The sequence below is a fragment of the Adiantum capillus-veneris genome, chromosome 20 (assembly GCF_014529385.1).
Source record: "Adiantum capillus-veneris isolate H3 chromosome 20, ASM1452938v2, whole genome shotgun sequence".
NCBI classification, from domain to species: domain Eukaryota; kingdom Viridiplantae; phylum Streptophyta; class Polypodiopsida; order Polypodiales; family Pteridaceae; genus Adiantum; species Adiantum capillus-veneris.
Window position 1 is genome coordinate 87,364,542 of NC_140950.1, and position 16,088 is coordinate 87,380,629.

Here is a 16,088-nt window from a genome sequence, read left to right on the forward strand (position 1 = left end):
GTCTGAAGGCTATATAGGCACGTCAAAGGAGAGCCAAGTGTAGAGAGTGGAAGTAGCTCACGAAGCTAAGGTAGGAGGAATTGAAGCCAAATCGTATGATATTAGAAGCAGCCAATAAAATTGAGTTGAGAAGCTTGTGCATTCCTTAATCGGGCAGCCCTTGGGAGCCATGTTTGAGCTATAGGTCAAGAAGTAAAAGGGGCAATTGAGCTTGCTTAGCCACACACACACCTCATTGATCTCTTCCACACACGTACACAATCAAAAGTGCAGCAGGCTTTCGAGAGTTTTTGGTAGCAAAATTCGTTTTTAAAAAAGTTGAATTTACACACTATAGTGTGTGCAAGGTTCAACTCCCACAAATGTATCAGAGCGAAGGAGCCCCGACTACCCACGCATGCAGCCATTTCAAAGAAAAGCATGGAATCTTGAAAGATTTTGAAGCTCTGCAAAAAGTTGAGATCTGCAATAAAATCATTTTGAGAAGGTTTGGAGACTTGAACAGCTCTGAAGGAGCTCATGTAGAGAGTGGAAGTAGCTCACAAAGCTAAGGCAGGAGGAATTGAAGCCAAATCGTGTGAGATTAGAAGCAGCGAGTGAAATCGAGTTGAGAAGCTCGTGCGGGATTTAATCGGGTAGCCCTTGGGAGCCGTGGTGGAGCTCCAAGTCAAGAAGTAAAAGAGACAATTGAGCTTGCTTATGTGAGTGCAAAGACACAGAGAAACACACCTTGTTGATCTCTGCCAATAACTGGGGAAAGCCTACTGCACTTTTGACTGTGTACGTGTGTGGAAGACATCAAGAGGTGTGTGGGTGGGTGTGCACTCACACAAGCAAGCTCAATTGTCCCTTTTACTTCTTGACCGCAGCTCAAACACGGCTTCCAAGGGCTACCCGATTAAGGCTTGCACGAGCTTCTCAACTCGATTTCAATGGCTCCTTCTAATCTCACACGATTTCAATGGCTGCTTCTAATCTCACACGATTTGCCTTCAATTCCTCCTGCCTTAGCTTTGTGAGCTACTTCCACTCTCTAAAGGAGCTCCCCACAGCTGTTCAAGCCTCCAAAATCACTCATAATGGTTTTCTTGGAGATCGTGACTTTCTATAGAGTTTTAAAAACTCTCAAGATTCCATGATTTGCTTTGGGAGGGCTGCACGCACGGGTAGTCAAGGCTCGTGGGCTCTGATACCACTTGTGGGAATCGAAGCTTGCACACATTATAGTGTGTAAAGTCAATTTTTTTTTAGAAAAAAAGAATTTTGATGCCAAAAACTATCAAAAGCCTACTTCATGTTCGATTGTGTATGTGTGGAGATCAATGAGGTGTGTGTGTGGGTGTGCTCTCACACAAGCAAGATCAATTGACTGTTTTACTTCTTGACCTACAAGTCAAACACGGCTCCCAAAGGTTGCCCCATTAAGACCTGCATGAGCTTCTCAGGTCGATTTCACTGGTTGATTCTAATCTCACACAATTTGTCTTCAATTCCTCGTACCTTAGCTTCGTAAGCTACTTCCACTCTCTACAGGAGCTCCCCAAAGTTGTTCGAGTCTCGAAACCTGCTCCAAAATTATTTTCTTGCAGATCTTGACTTTCTGTAGAGCTTCAAAAGCTCTCAAGATTCCATGCTTTGCTTTGGGAGGGCTGCACGTGGGGTAGTCGGGGCTCTTGGGGTTTCATACCACTTGTGGCAACGGGGGAGGTGAGTGCAAGAGAGGGAATGAGAGAAGGGGGAAGAAGAAGGATAACAATACATAGGAGGGTTTGGTGGAGCCTCGGTGGAGCACATGAGAGGAAGAAGACCTCTCATCTCCTTATTGTTATCATTATAACCAATAAGTGATAGCGGTTGGTGGCCGGTTTGGCTTGTGGAAACCAGGGAGATGAGTGCTAGAGAGGGAAGGAGAGAAGGGGGAAGCAGAAGGAGAACATTAGGAAGAGAATGGGTTCTAGGAGGGCCTCTTTATTTGGCAGTTTAAGGGAGTCAAACCTCTAGTATTAAGAAAGCATTCAAACAATAGCTTTTGAATTCAAACAGGCAAAATGGCTAGTTTACTTGAATTCAAATTTCCCCCTCAAAATGAAATTTAAAATATAGAGGGAAAAACTAGATCATGTAACTACGGAAAGAGCTCGGTCTGTGGATTCAAGATCTATAATCTCAGCACAAATCAAAGATCATATGTACGAGTCATGGAAGGCCAAAAATCATAAAGTTGTCCACCCCCTTTTTGGGAGAAAAAGTGCATCATTTGACCACTCTTACACCTCTCTTACACACCCACCATTCTTGCACACATGGCATGCATCTATTTGTAAAAATGTTAATCATTTCCATAATCTCATGGCAAATAAAGAGGTCCTCCTAGACCCCATCCTCTTTCTAATGAGAGTACACATGAGGGTTTGGTAAAGAACATGAGAGGAAAAAGACCTCTCATCTCCTTATTGTTACCATTATAACCAATAAGTGATAATGGACGAGCGCCTGGCCAAACCGGCCACTATCACTTATTGGTTGTAGGCAGGCGTTGTAGCACCGAACTAATCGCAACCCACACAAAACTATCAAATCCGTGGATCGAAAACCTGGCTAGGGCATGGAAGCACCAGCTTTTACTTCTTGACCTACAACTCTATTGAGTTGCTAATCTCTACTTGCATTGGAGAGTTGTTTCTTGGTGGCGACTCTTGGCTCCTTGAACCCTCAAGAAGGTGTTCCAAAACCTTATTAGACTACCAAGGCAACAACTAACCCCTATCAACCCGGGGCATTGGTTTATGGCCTTGACCAAGGGAGCCAAGATGATTCCCCTCGCCTGCCAAGTACCAATAAGGCACTAGGCCTCACATAGACACAACATAACATATAAATTTTCTTTTCATATGTGTAGTAGCATTTTTGCTACTTTTTCTTGACACTTTTTTGTTTCATTGATTCATTTTTTAGCACTTTTTTGTTTCTTCCAACATGAGATGTTTATGAAAATTGGACTAAAGGACTAAAGCCCAATCATAACCCTAGATCATGTTAAAAAATGAGTGGAGTATTAAGACTATCACTAAGAGTCTAGGGCTAATGAGAAATGAACCTACATTAACCTAAGGTCAAGGCCAATTAGCTATGATTAGCACACATAAAACCAAATTTTTTTGATGAGTTAATATTCACAAAGAAAAGTATTGAAACTTTAGGATGCTTAGCTTTTAAACATAAAAGAACCATAGCTTAGAAGCAAAAATTACTTAAGCCAAGCATAGAGAATGGAGAGATGAACAAAATAGCAAAATCATGGAAGGATTACACCTATTCATGCTCTTTGTGAATCCTTGAGCAAGCATCCCCTTTGCCTAGAGAAGTCTCTTGATCCTTTTTATTTGAAAAAAGAAGATTTTTGAAGCTAAGTGTAAACACAAGCTTCAAAGGCCTTTTATTGAAAGCCAAAAAGCACACAAAAAACATTAATAAAAACCTAAAGCTAGGGTCTTGCATGTTGGAGCTATATATGGCTCACTCTACTAAACTTGGTCTCACCTATATATTTGTATCTTGTTCTCAATATGAATCAGTCTTTGGGAGCGTATATATCTCTTGTCTCGTCTCTCTCTCTTTCTCTCTACATCTCAACATGGTATCAGAGTGGTAACGATCACGTGCCTGTGTTGAGATGTAGAGAGAAAGAGAGAGAGACGAGACAAGAGACACACCATATACGCTCCCAAAGACTGATTCATATTGAGGACAAGATACAAATATATAGGTGAGACCAAGTTGAGTAGAGTGAGCCATATATAGCTCCAACACCCCCACTCAAACAAAGGTCTCTAGCTTTGGATGAAAAAACCCTTGGGGAGTTCAAGGGAAAAACCCAAGCCCCTATACAATGTGAAATATGAACCCGTGGTGATGATGTGAAAGTGAATTGTGCATCTATGTACAAATATTCAAGTGACTTAGATATCACAAGGTGCAAATGTGGAGTGTGCATAGTGCATGGTACCTAAAAGATTACAATGTCATATGTACAAAGCTATTACAATAGAAAAGAAGCTAATCTAGAAAGAGTGAGGCCGAAGCAACTCCAAGCTCCGAGCGCAAGAGGATGAAACGTGAATCATTGAGGCCTTTGGTCAAAATGTCTGCAATCATCTGGTCACTTGGACAGTGTTCAACCATAATGGTTCCCTTGGGTACTTCATACCTGACATAATGATAATGGACAGCAATGTGCTTTGACTTATTATGTTGAACATAGTCTTTTGCAAGACTAATAGCACTTTGGTTGTCACACCGCAAGGGTGTGCTAGAAAGAGGAGAGTGACCAATATCAACCAGCATTTGTCGAAGCCAAATCAACTCACGAGCTGCAAGTGATGCCGCAACATATTCTGACTCAGTCGTAGAAACTGCAACACAACGTTGTTTCTTGCTGGTCCAAGAAACAAGACAACCATTTATAAAGAAGCAATTTCCACTAGTAGATCGCATAGATAAATGTGAGCTTGCCCAGTCTGCATCTGTGTAACCCAAAAGAGAAAGAGATTGCATAGAATCCGATGTGAGTTGTCGTCGATAGACTAAACCAAAATCTGTAGTGCCTTTCAAGTATTTCAATACGCGCTTTGCAGCAGACTAATGCTTAAGAGAAGGAAATGCAAGATGTTGTCCAAGATAGTTAGCAGCGAACAGAATATCAGGACGAGTGTTCATGCCAACAAACTGAAGACATCCAATCAAGTTAGCATAAGGTTGATTTGTGGCAAGTTGACCGCCATTGTCAGAAGTATTCTTCGTAGAGCTCGCAAGACAAGGTGTGTTGGCTGAATGTGCAGATTCCATACCAAATTTTTGAATAGTATCTGCAATAAACTTTGATTGTCGAAGGAATAAAATACCTTTTGTACGGTTCCGTTGGATTTGAATGCCAAGACAAGAGTGAATCTCTCCAATATCCACCATATCAAATGCAGAAGACAATAAATTTTTCACTTGCTGAAGAAATCCCAAATCATTGGAAACAAGGATGGTATCATCCACATAAAGAGCAAGAATCACAAAACTGCTACCTTGGCGTTTTATGTATAAGTTGGGGTCTGACGAGCAAGAGATGAATCCTTTAGAGGTGAGAAAAAGATCAAATTTTGTATACCAGGCTCGCGAAGCTTGTTTGAGACCATATAGTGCCTTATGGAGTTGAGCAACAAGGTCTTCTTTACCTGGAATAACAAACCCTTCTGGTTGTTCCATATAAATTTCCTCTTGCAATACCCGAATTTGCGAAAGGGAAAAAACCCAAGGGAAAAAAGTGCCTTTGGTTTTGCACATGATGCTCTTTGACAACAAATTTATGCATACATATAAAAAATGAGAGAGATAAACTGCTTCTACATAAGCAAAATTTATAGTTTAAAGTCTCTCATGCATGATTCAAAAGTTGATTAGTTTCTAGCTCACTTGAAGTATGGAATTGAAAACAAGCCAAGAGCTGAAAATAATGCAACTTTGATGAAATGAAGCGGCTCTTCAAAGCCAAATTTTACAATTTGAAGCTCTAAAGAAGTTGGCTAAACACTAGCTCAAATAAAGTTTTACAATTTTATTAAAGAGCAACCTATGAGCTAGAGATGACTGCAACTTGATGAAATGAAAATGAATGGCTCTGTACTTGAAAGGTTCCAAAAAAGTTGGGTAAACACTAGCCCAAAATGAAAACATTTCACTTTTGACCAAGCTATGAGCCAGCATGTATACAACTTTTAGTCAAAAGAAGTGGAATGGCTCTAGCTAGCCACATTTTGCAATGATGACATCCCGTATCTGCAATGGAATCATAGTTTCCCAATCACTCTTCACAATGAATCTCAATTGTTAGTGCCAAAGAATTTGTACATGCACATCAAGCACCGGAAAGATCGAGTTCAATCATAAATCAAAATGGTATCTTATGGCCCTATGAACAAACTCAATGGCTAGTGCTATGCGGTGATTTTTCATTCAAATCATGCACTAAAAATGTACACTCAACGCCAAGTCCAAATTTTAATGCACATTCTTGACCAAGCATTGATTTAGTGTCAATGTAGCTTAGGATGAATCCCACATGCATGCCAAAAAAGAAGAGAGAGATAGAGTCAATGAACAATACAAATGAGCATCTCACTCTCCCACACCAACTGTAGCATACACAAAGGAATACTCAAATTTATCATAAGTGGTAATCCAAGGTTAACATACTTAACTCACGACATATTCAACTCCGACCAATGCTAGTCATGATAATGGTAAACTTTACATAGCAAAACATTGTGGCTCGTCCTTGCTAGTCCTCACTTTGAAATATCTCAACAATAAGTGTATTAGTGCATTTCATTATTGAAATCAAGCAATAAGAGAGATCCAAAGAAATGCATTCATCCATCAATGAGTTTCTTGTATGGCCAAAGTCTCTCTTATGCGAAAAATCATTTTTCTTCTACTCCTTCTTTTTCAAAGAGATGAGGGTGAGAAGGCGAGAGCGTGAACCATGCCCTACCATTTGAATTTTGTATTTTTTTTTAAATTTATTTAATTTCTTTTCAAAAGAATTGTGGCTGCAGCAATCTTGGTGACAGAGCGTCTGTGGGAGAGTGGAGTGTGGGAAAGAGGAGTGTGAGCGCGCGCACGCGCGCGCGTGTGTGTGTGTGTGTGTGTGTGTGTGTGTGTTTATCTGGCCGCTTGGTTGTAACTTGTGGGGTCGCCATGCAGCGCGTGTGAGGATGCGCCGTGGTGGGAGTGGGAAACCTAGATGGCGACAACCACGGGCACTGAAGCTAGCATGCGAGGCTGCACCTGTGTGTATGTCTTTGATTGCAGTGGGTCTTGGCAGGACCAGGTCGATAGCGAGCTAGTGGGGTTGGGTGCGCTATTTTTCAGGAGTGGTGCAGGATTTGAAAGGCGAAGGCTTCGCGGGTTGGTGGAGCCCGGAGTAGGAGAGTGGCTAATTGAGGCATGCACTTTAAAGCATGTGTGTGTGTGTGTGTGTGTGTGTGTGGAGCATGCCACAAGCCAAGAAAGCAGGCTCGATAAAAGTGTAGCGACAAGGCATCGAGCCTGTCGAGGCTTGGCGGAGCCTGATTTGGCGCTCAAGAGGGTGTGAGTGAGAGAGGGCCTGACTAATAAGGCCGAGAGAATTTTTCTGGTGAGATGTGTGCGCGCGTGGAGTACAAGCCAAGCGCGTCAAGAAATGTGGTGAGGTTGGCGACAAAGCAAAGAGAGAGGCTCCTTCTTTTTTATTATAAGAAATGCTCTCTTGTTTTTTTTTGCTTAAGGGGAGTTCTCATGGCATCAAAGGTACATGAGCAAATCTTTAATTTCAATGCTGCTCTTTTAAGCTATCACCCTCTTAGTCGTTAAATGTGTCGCATTTTAAATTGAAATAGAGTCTCCACCTCAACACACAAAATCACGCACAATATCAACCAACCGTTCAAATACTGCACCCTCCTCATGTTTCTTTTTGGATTGAATCCATGCACACGTAGTGGCCTTATAGATTTAAATGCAATTTGCAATATTACCTAATTAAGCAATGAATATACCCATTAATCTTTGCAAAATTGATTTCTCACATCCCAAGTCAAAAAAGAATCCAAACCCGATTGGATTACAAGGCTACACATATTTGATGTTTGGTCTTGATTGATATGCATTTGATGCAAGATTATCACATCCAAGCAATTTTGACATACCACCTAGTGGTAATACACATATATAATCCCTATTTGCATATTAGTGGAGCCATCCACACCACTTTCCAAACGATGCAAGCTCAGTGGAGCATTGCACACATAAATATAGCATTATACTTTTCCTCAAATTCCTTTCAATCATAGAAATTTTTGAATTGCTCGTATCCCATTAGCTCAAATTATTCAAACCCATTGGATTTGTCATTTTTGCTTTTTACATAGCTTCACACGTGATTATGGCAACTCATGGACGCAAGAATTAAGAAATTCTTACCATATCCAATCATATAGACATACACGACAATGATATTACCCAAAAATCAACCCCAATTTCATATCAATTGAGTCATCATTGATGTACACACCAATCTTTTATTGGTCTACTAATCCTGTTAATTGGTAATTGCTACCAATTATTCGTCCAGAAATTGGATTGTACATGCCATTGATTAGCACACACACACAAATTTAGAGAAAACATTTATGCAATTAATCCATCAATTTCACATTGAAAATTTCAAATTGCAAACTTAATCAAGCATAAGTGAATGCATGCATGCTCAATTTCTAAAAAATTAACACTATTTTAACCCAATCAAGCAATGTACACACTCAAAAATTAAGCACAAAAATTCAAATTTGGCTCAATTGGCAATGCATTTAGGCTTAAACCTAATGATTGCACAAACTTTTCATGCACATTTCACAATAAGAAATCATTTAGGTGCCCTAATTGACCATCAATCATAGAAAATCAAGTGGCCTTGGATAGGCACACACACTCAATTTTTGCCCAAATTTTTGGCATTTAGGCTTATCCAATGATTGAATTAGCCTCACATACGCATCAATTACATGATTGCATACTCATATTGAAGGTGCCGCGGGAAGCGTGTGCGAGTGCAAGTGCAAGAGCAGGGAGAGAGAGAGAGAGAGAGACCTGCTTTGGGTGGAGCGCACAACAACGTTATCCTGTTGCAGCTCCTTATTCTGTTCTATTAAAGAATAAGTGTATAATGGTTATGTTAGTATATGGGTTAGTAGTAAGTGGGATGTCCGACCAGTTGTCTTGAATCCCAACAAACTCCCACTTGAAGGACAACGCGAACAAAGTGACTTGGTATGTACAACCATGAAGCAATCTAGTGGCTTCAACCTATACCCATCAACTCACTACAATGTGTAAACCACTCCAAAGCTAAGCCTTTAATCAAAGCATCTGCTGGGTCGTTGTCAGTGTGTACCTTGACCAAATCAATGAGCTCTTTGGCCAAGAAATCTCTCACGAGATGAAACCCGACTTCAATGTGTTTTGATTTGGAGTGAAACACAGGATTCCTTGCCAATGCAAGAGCACTATGACTATCACAATATATTACTGGAGTCTCATCAATGCCAAGATTTTTTACTAAGCGAGATAACCATACAGCCTCTTTACTTGCATCCGACAATGCAACGTACTCTGCTTCCGTAGTGGAAGACGACGTACAATCTTGAAGACATGACCTCCAAGATACTGCTACCCCAGCAAATACGACAACATAGCCAGATGTCTATCTCCTATTGTTGACACAACCCGCATAGTCTGCATCAGCATAACCCACGATGGATGCATCAATGTTTTCGAAGCATAAACACCTACCGACTATACGTTTGAGGTACCTAAGAATGTGCTTCACACCTTCCCAATTCTTGCTGCCAGATTTTCCGTAGATAGGCTCACTCCTCCCACTGCAAAAGCAATGTCTGGTCTTGAGGCCACCATAGCGTACATGAGATTTCCCACTACCAAAGAATATGGTACCTTAGCCATTTCAGCTCGCTCAGCATTAGATTTGGGTGCATCTTCCTTGCTGAGTTTGAAGAATGCCTACATTGGGGTACTCAATGCTTTCCCCCCCTGCATATTGAAACGTTGCAAAAATTTTCAATGTATGTTTCCTGAGATAACTCAACAATACAATGTTTGCAATCTCTTTAATGCCAAGAAAGTGTGTAGCATCCCCCAAATCTTTCATTGCAAAATTATGGCTAAGTGTTTTCTTCAAGTTGGCAATTTCCGCAATGGATTTCCCAGCCATAAGCATGTCATCAACATAAAAAACTAGAATGATCATCGAGGCATCATCGAGCTTTCTTGTTTACAAGCAGTGATCGTATTTGCTCCTTTTATATCCTTGAGACCTCATACATGCATCAAATTTATGATACCACTGCCTTGGCTGCTGCATGTAAAAATCCTCATTGAGATCCCCGTGAAGAAATGCTGTCCTCACATCCATTTGGACAAGTTCCATGTCCTCAATCGCTACAAGACCAAGTATGGTTCTAAGTGTTGTCATCTTGACCACACGCGAGAAGATTTCATCAAAATCGACTCCCTTTTGCTGTTTGAACCCTTTGGCTGCAAGTCTAGCCTTGTACTTTGGATTTGGATCACCCAAGGTAAATTTCTTCTTGTAAACCCATTTGCAAGGTAAAGCTTTCGCGTCATTTGGCAGTTCTACCAAGTCCCAAGTGTCAGTAGCTAGAATCGAGTTATACTTAGATTGCATAGCCTGCTCCCACTTCATCACATCATCCACTATCATGGCTTCTTCGTAGCAGCTTGGCTCACCGCAATCGATCAACATGATGTAATCAAGACCTGGCTCAAAACGCGCAGGTGCACGAGAGACTCTAGTAGACCATCTTACTCCTTGACCATTGCTATCCGCTCCCTCTGGAGCATTGCTAGTGGAAGGTATATCAATAGCCCATTGAGTTGATTTCACTGTCTCTGAGGCAACATCCTAAAAAGTGACTCTTCGAATTTCTATTTCCTTGATAGGTTGTTTATGCATCTTTGACTCATTGAAGATCACATCTGAACTACGGATGACTCTACAAGATTCTGGGTGCGAGATGTTGGGGTATAAAGCCCAATGTGGTCACCCAGGTAAGTGGGCGGGCCGCCAGGTATGTACACATATTCTTTTGTTAAAACCTAATAAGAACTCACTATGCTCTACACATTACAGTAGAGCGAGTTCACCATATCGTCGTGCTCTTCTTCTCGCACTCTCTCTCGCGTAGCACTTCCGCTCGTACTCCTTCAACTGGTATCAGAGCTCAGATCGAGGCTCGGGGCATCACTGCAGGAGGCTAGAGTCACCAGCTCAGATTGCAGTGAAATTCGACAGGCGAAGACACGGCCCAAAATCTCGTGGGAGTTACCGAAGGACTCGGTGTGCTCAGAATTTCATTCTAAGGTCATCTCAGTCACCGTTCGGCTTCGACAAAGGCCATTTTTGACTACGTGGTCTCGGCGGGTGCAGATCCGACTCTGCAAATTTGGGGTTTTTGGCCTACGACTGCAGGTGCTGAGGATATTGACACTCCCAGAGTGTTGATTTGTGGTTGTCTACACATCGAAGGACGACTCACAGTTCTTGGAGGCGTGTCACATACGACACGGGTGCATCTACACACAGACTGTAGGCAACATCCACTAGTTCATCAGGTAGCTTGTGTTTGCTGCTTGATATTCCAGATTTCATCCTGACATTGCAGGTACTTCCACATGGGATGTATTGTCAGAGATGATGTATGTCTATTGAGGGTTTGCTGGCTATGAGTCACGCAGCAAACAACCGCCGCAGCGGTTACAACATACAGTGAGAAATTTGTGGATGTATGACTTTATGGGAATTCTATGTACTGTCAAATTTACTGCAGCCTTTGTTGAGGGTCGAGTGAGGTTTTATTGAGCTGGGGGATTCTCGAATGTTGAGATCCTTTCGGTGATACAGGTCTTGGAGCGATCCCTTGAGCACCCTTAGATAGGCAGCTAGGATGTATTGACTGTGAGTTAGACAGTTGGGATTGCATCTTTGCTTTACTACCGTTGAGGCATTGTCGCAGTCTATGCTTATAGGACAGTGACAGGACAGTGAGAGACAGTACATTTGCAGGACAGGTTTACCCGCATCTTACAGTGTCACAGAGACAGTGTTTTTTGAGCTGTTTTTTGGTCTGTTTTTGAGTACACCAGAGCCATTTTACAAAGGAGACTCTGTCAAAATTTATGAAGAATCTGAAGCTTTCTTGGTTCATTTGACAGGTTGATATTGGTTCAGAGGTCAGTTTACAGGGGAAACTCTGTCGAATTTTTCCCAGGAAAGTAAACCACTGTGAAGCGTAGCTATGGCTGGATCACAGGACACTGCTCTTTACAATATCAAGAAGCTGGATGGAACCAATTTCCCATTGTGGAAGAAGCAGATTTGGCACGTGTTGGTACAAAAGAAGCAGATAAAACCTATAAAGCTCAAGGGGATAAAACCAGAAGATATGGACGAAGATGAATGGAGCGAAATGGATGAATTGGCACTTTCTACCATTATGCTGACTTTGGCAGAAAGCGTTTACTTCAATGTAGTAGAGGAGATGTCGGATTATCAAGCATGGTTAAAGCTCAGTGATCTTTATGAGAAGCAGAGTGCAGCTTCACAGGTATACTGGCTTAAGAAGCTTGTTGACTTGAAGATGAAAGAAGGGACACCTATGTCCAATCATTTGAATGAATTCAACACAATCTATAGTCAGTTGTCAACTCAAGGTGTCAAGTTTGATGAACGTGTTAGAGCTATGTTCCTGTTGATCACATTGCCAAACATTTGGGACACCTTTCGCACAGCTTTGAGTAATTCTGCACCTCCAGATGGTTTGAACATAGCAGGTGTAGAAGGAAGTCTGCTTACTGAAGAAACCAATAGAAAGACAATGGACAAAGGCAAAGGAACACCCTTAGTTGTCAGGGGAAGGACCAAAGAAAAGTACAAAGGTGGAAAGAGGAATCAGTCTCGTAGCAAGTCCTGCAGTGCTAAAGGCAAGAGTGACATAGAATGCTACCATTGTGGCAAGAAGGGTCACATGAAAAGAGATTGCAGAGAATGGAAAATAGAAAAAGACAAAGAGAAAGCTGAAGACCATAGTGAGAAGAACAAGTCCTCAGTGAAGATTCAAGAAATAAATGTGACAAACACTGTTGCAGAGGATGACAGTCTAGTGTCAGGAGACATCTACTTCTTGAAGAATACAATTGACTCATCTCTTCTTATAGCATCTGATGGAAATGCACTGAGGGACTGGATTATAGACTCAGGGGCATCACTTCATGTGTCTCCAAACAAGGAGTGGTTTACCTCTTATGTGACCACTAAAGATCATGTTCGGCTAGGCAATGGGCAGACATGTGAGATCTTAGGTGTTGGAGATGTTCAATTGAAGTTTCAGAATGGATCTTCTTTCACGCTAAAGAATGTGAGACATGTTCCCGCAATTACAAAGAGCTTGATCAGCACAAGTTTACTTGATGATGCTAGCTACGTCACCACTTTTGGAGTGGAGAATCAGAGTGGCAAGAAGCTTAAATGCTTACGCACTGACAATGGTGGAGAGTACGTTTCAAAGGCCTTTCAGGACTTTTGTGAGTCAAAAGGTATAAAACGTGAACTTACTACTCCTTACAATCCTCCTCAAAATGGTGTTGCTGAGAGGATGAATAGGACCATACAAGAGAAGGTCAGAAGTATGTTGTCTAATGCACAACTGCCAAATGGGTTTTGGGTTGAAGCTGTATCAACAGTTGTTCATCTTGTAAATAGATCTCCTAGCAAGGTTTTGCAGAAGGATTCAGTGCGAGAGATGGTATGGTCAGGCAAAATGCCCTCATACAAGCATCTCAGATTCTTTGGCTGTGAGGCATATACTCACGTTCCAAAGGAATTTAGGAACAAACTTGAGCCAAAGAGTAGAAAGTGCATCTTTCTAGGCTATGGTAATTCTGGTGAGATGGGGTACAGACTTTGGGATCCCGAATCCAAAAAGGTTGTCCGCAGCAATGATGTTCACTTTAATGAATCCAAATATCATTCTAAACCAGAGAGGGTTGAGGAGATTAGAAGAGTTGTCTTCCAAGAAGATGGACCTGCACGTGCAAGACAAAATGTCAGGGCTCAAGAGGAGCAAGGACAGGATAGAGTGGAACCACAGGTTGTGGCTGAGCCTCAGCCACCTATTGTGCATAGATCTGGACGTGTCATGCGACCTCCTGATAGGTTTGTTCCATCTATGAACTATGTCATGTTGACTGATTGCAATGAGCCTTCATGTTACAAGGAAGCAGTGCAAATGAAGGACTCCGGAAATTGGCAATTGGCCATGCAGTCAGAGATGACAGCTCTGCATAAAAACAAGACATGGAAGCTAGTTAAATTACCACAGGGCAAAAAGGCTCTACCTTGTAAATGGGTTTACAGGTATAAGATCACCCCTCATGATAGTCAGCCAAAGTACAAAGCAAGGCTTGTTGCCAAGGGCTTTAAGCAAGAACAAGGCATTGACTTTGATGAAGTCTTCTCTCCGGTGGTCAAGATGACTACATTGAGATGCTTTCTTGCATTGGTTGCCATATTAGATTTGGTGTTGCACCAAATCGATGTCAAGACAACGTTCTTTCATGGTGATTTAGATGTGGAAATTTACATGCAGCAGCCAGAAGGGTTTGTTGAGAAAGGCAAGGAAGATTGGGTATGCCAGTTGTTAAAGAGTCTTTATGGATTAAAACAATCACCGAGGGCATGGTACCATAAATTCCATAAGTTTATGCTTTCTCAAGATTACAAACGTAGTGAGTTTGATCACTGTCTATATACAAAGAAGGCTAAGGATGGTAGTTGGCTGATCCTTATTTTGTATGTGGATGACATGTTGATTGCTGGCAAGCACTTGGAAGAAATTTCAGCTTTGAAGTCAAAGATGGCAAAATCGTTTGACATGAAAGACATGGGTGAGGAAAGTCATATACTTGGTATGCGCATTGAGAGATACAGATCAAGGAAGTTGATTTGGTTATCTCAAACAGAGTATATTGACAAGGTTTTGCAACGTTTCAATATGGAGAAGGGAAAGGCATTGAGTGTTCCATTGCCACCATATGTGAAACTTAGAAAACAAGATTGTCCTCTGTCTGAGGAAGAACAGGCTGAAATGGATAAGATTCCATATACGTCTGCAGTGGGTAGTTTGATGTATGCAATGATTGCTGCTCGCCTAGACATTGCATTTGCAGTGGGAGTAGTAAGTCGATACATGTCAAACCCAGGCAAGAAACATTGGGAGGCAGTGAAAGGAATATTGAGATACCTGAAAGCTACAAAGAGTATGTGTATATGCTATGGGAGTCAGGAGCTAAGTGTAAAGGGTTTTACAAACTCAGATTATGCAGGTGACTTAGACAACCGAAGGTCTACGTCAGGGTATGTCTTTAGATTTGGCTGGTGGAGCAGTATCATGGCATTCTAGATTACAAGATTGTGTTACTCAGTCTACTACAGAGGCTGAATATGTTGCAGCATCAGAAGCATGCAAAGAATAAATTTGGCTTAATCGACTAGTAACAGATTTGGGAATCAAAGAAGAGATGCCTGTGCTATATTGTGATAGTCAAAGTGCTATACAATTGGCTCGCAATCCAGTTTATCACTCAAAGACAAAGCATGTGGATGTGAAGTATCATTTCATCAGGGAAATGCTCGAGGATAAGCAACTTCAACTTGTCAAAGTTCACACCACAGAAAATCTTGCTGATCTACTTACAAAAGGACTTTCCTCAGAGAGCTTTGCGCATTTTCGCAAGCAGATAGGTGTAGGGTAGTACATCACTTCTCTACATCTCTTGTATATTAGCTTGTATAGTAGCTTCTCTCACACTTAAAGTACCACATTGGACTTTAAGTGGGAGGTTGTTGGGGTATAAAGCCCAATGTGGTCGCCCAGGTAAGTGGGCAGGCCACCAGGTATGTACACATATTCTTTTGTTAAAACCTAATAAGAACTCACTATGCTCTACACATTACAGTAGAGCGAGTTCACCATATCGTCGTGCTCTTCTTGTTGCACTCTCTCTTGCGTCGCACTTTCGCTCGTACTCCTTCACCAGAGACGATATCCCATCTCTCCATTTGCACCATATCCAATGAAAATACATTTGTGTGACTTTGGCTCTAACTTCTCTCAAAGTTGTTTAGGCACGTAAGCATAAGCTTCACAACCAAAAACACGTAGATGGTCATAGTGTGGCTTACATTTAGAACATAACTCTTCTGGAATATCATAATTCAATGGCATACTAGGTGAAAAATTATTAATGTGCACTGCGTTCAAGACGACTTCTTCCCAAAAGCCTTGTGTGAGATTTGCCCTAGAAAGCATGGCTGTGACTCTTTCCTGAATCGTACGATTCATGCGCTCAACAACTCCATTCAAAGTTAGTGTGTATGGTGCAGTAAACTGCCTTTTAATCCCCCTTTT